General features: G+C 41.7%; 1 pseudogene; it reads left to right on the forward strand.

Annotated features, from left to right (window-relative positions):
• Nucleotides 1-2,563, forward strand: part of LOC103735445 — a 74,543-nt pseudogene continuing 71,980 nt past the window's right edge.

The raw sequence follows: 2,563 nt of genomic DNA on the forward strand, positions 1-2,563 counted from the left end.
ATGGATCAAGTGTCCACACCTATGCCAGTGGCTGTGGTCAAAAAGATGGCACCTTCCAGTTCATTCAAGTTGGAGGTACTAGTCCAAATGAAAAATGGAAGGATCTCAAGACACAGTCAATGTCTACTGTGGTTAGAATGTTTATATCCCTCCAAAATTCCCTGAAACATAATCCCCAGTGCAATAGTGTTAGAAAGCAGGAGTTAGATTGTGAGAACTAAACCTCCATGAATGGGATTGGTGCTCTTCTAAAAGAGCTATTTGTCCCTTTCCTCCCTTTCCATCTCATGAGGACATGATAACATGGTGCCATTCATAAGGAATGGGTCCTCACTAGACTCCAAGTAGGCTGGTACCTTGATCTTGAACATCTCAGTCTTTGGAGCTGATAGTAGTATTTTTGTGTTGTTTGAATAAATTACCCAGACTAAAGTGTTTTGTTACAGCAGCGGGAACACACCAAGGCAATGTGCACCACAGATTTTATGAGGAAAATACTAAAGGTCTGCAGGCCAACCAGTGAGAGAGTGAGAACTCATCAACCACCATTCCATGTTACAGAGACGAAGAGTCAATCACTGTTTTTTCTTGATGCTGGGGATTGAACTGAAGGTTTTAATGCAGACTAGACATGTGCTCTACCACTGAGCTGCATCCCATCTCCAGTCACTTCTGAGAAACAGTTTAACCACATGATCATCATTTTCTCTTTTGTCATCAATACACTGTCATTTCTACCTTGTTTTGTTTTATTTATCTGTTTTTTTTGAGAAAGCCTAAGCTGCCCTCGAATTTGAGATCCTCCTGACATAACCTCTAGAGTACTGGGATTACAGAATACCTCCCCCATACACACAGAAAAGTTTCTCAGCAGATGGTTACAGATTAAAGTTCCATATGAGCAGATATTAAACAACAAATTGAAAAAACAAAACCACTTCATTTTTATGTTAATTTTCCTGTCAGACCTTAATTATATGGATGTACGCATATATTTATATGATATTATCAGTATTCACATATGTTGAGATAAAACACTAGGAGAAATTTGTCCACATCTGCATGAACCCCAAAAGGTCAGAAATCTTGTATTTTTTATATAATTTAAGCAAATTATGAACTGAAATATGGCTATTTTGCCATATTAGTAAATTTCTCTCCTACATGGTATAAAAATAAAATCACTTGGGGCTGGAGAGATGGCTCAGTGTTTAAGAGCACTGACTGCTCTTCCAGAGGACCCGGGTTCAATTCTCAGCACCCACATGGTGGCTATGAACCATCCTTAACTCCAGTTCCAGGGGAGTCCAAAGCCCTCTTCTGACTACAGCATTGCACGACACAGGTGCATACCCATACATGCAGGCAATACATTCATACACATAAAATAAAAATAATAAATACATTTTTTTTAAATCAAATGACTTTAGGATTTATCTAAGTTTATCTACTAACCTCAAGTATTTCACACTTATTTTTTATCTTAAGATAGAAAGCAGTAAGAGTTCTGGGAGTTTACTATTAAAAAGAATCGCTCCAACCCACAGGCCTCCCTTCAAGGTGAGTCCATCGCGCCCTCCTCACCTTGACTCCCCCAGCCTCATTCACCCTCCCATCTCCCTGGCAGGTCTCTCCTCCTAGCCTGGGTCCTGTCCCATTCATGTCTGGGTGCACCAGATACCTGAGGAACAACCACTACTGCTTCCTGATCCTTTTCATCCAGACCAACTCAGTGCCTTCTTTGGTCCCCAAGAACACTGCTTCTGGGCCTGACCCCACCCTCACCTCCCTGTGCTCTCTGGGTCTGCACAACCCACCAGCCTCTTTCTTGGATGCAGGGGCTGACCTTTCCTCTTCCTGATCCTTTGCATCCAGACCAACCCAGCTCCTCAGTGCAGTCCCCAGGAGCCCTTGGGGACGCTTCCCACCCCATCTGCCTTTGCATCTCTGGATGGCAGGGCCACCAGCTGCCCTAGACCAGCATCTTTCCTAGGCCAGGCTCCCAGGCCAGTCCAACCCCCAAATTCCTGAGGCCAAAATCTTTCCTGGAGGGATCCAGACCTTAGGAGAAAACCTGAGAGCATCTGATCCTCATCTGACTTGGGCCTCTGTGGGAACTCCTGAAGACAAAAGCAATCCCACCACTCCAATATAAAATCAAAAGAGATAACCGGAAGCTTAGATGAACCAGCTTTTCAGGCCCAAAAAGTAAACCAAAAAGACATATAAAGTTCACACACAAAAAAAAGCAGACCTAAGCTTGAAGGCTTGAGTCTCAAACAAGAATCATAAACTACAAAAGAAATCCACATGTCGAAATCACAGAGAAAAAATAATAACATGAAAAACCAAAATAACATATCCCCACCAAATACCAATAGTCCTCTAGAGGAGTACAGTGAGAACCAACTAGAGATAATGCAGGACATGGAACTCAAAAGAACAATTTTAAATATGGTAAAAGAATTCTGTGAATTTAAAGAACACAAAGAAATCAAAGAACTGAAGGAAGATAGGGATAAACTTCTGAATGAATTCAGAAAAGAGTTAGAAATATTGAAGA

This window comes from Nannospalax galili, unplaced genomic scaffold, assembly GCF_000622305.1.
Source record: "Nannospalax galili isolate Female #2095 unplaced genomic scaffold, S.galili_v1.0 scaffold155, whole genome shotgun sequence".
Taxonomy (NCBI): domain Eukaryota; kingdom Metazoa; phylum Chordata; class Mammalia; order Rodentia; family Spalacidae; genus Nannospalax; species Nannospalax galili.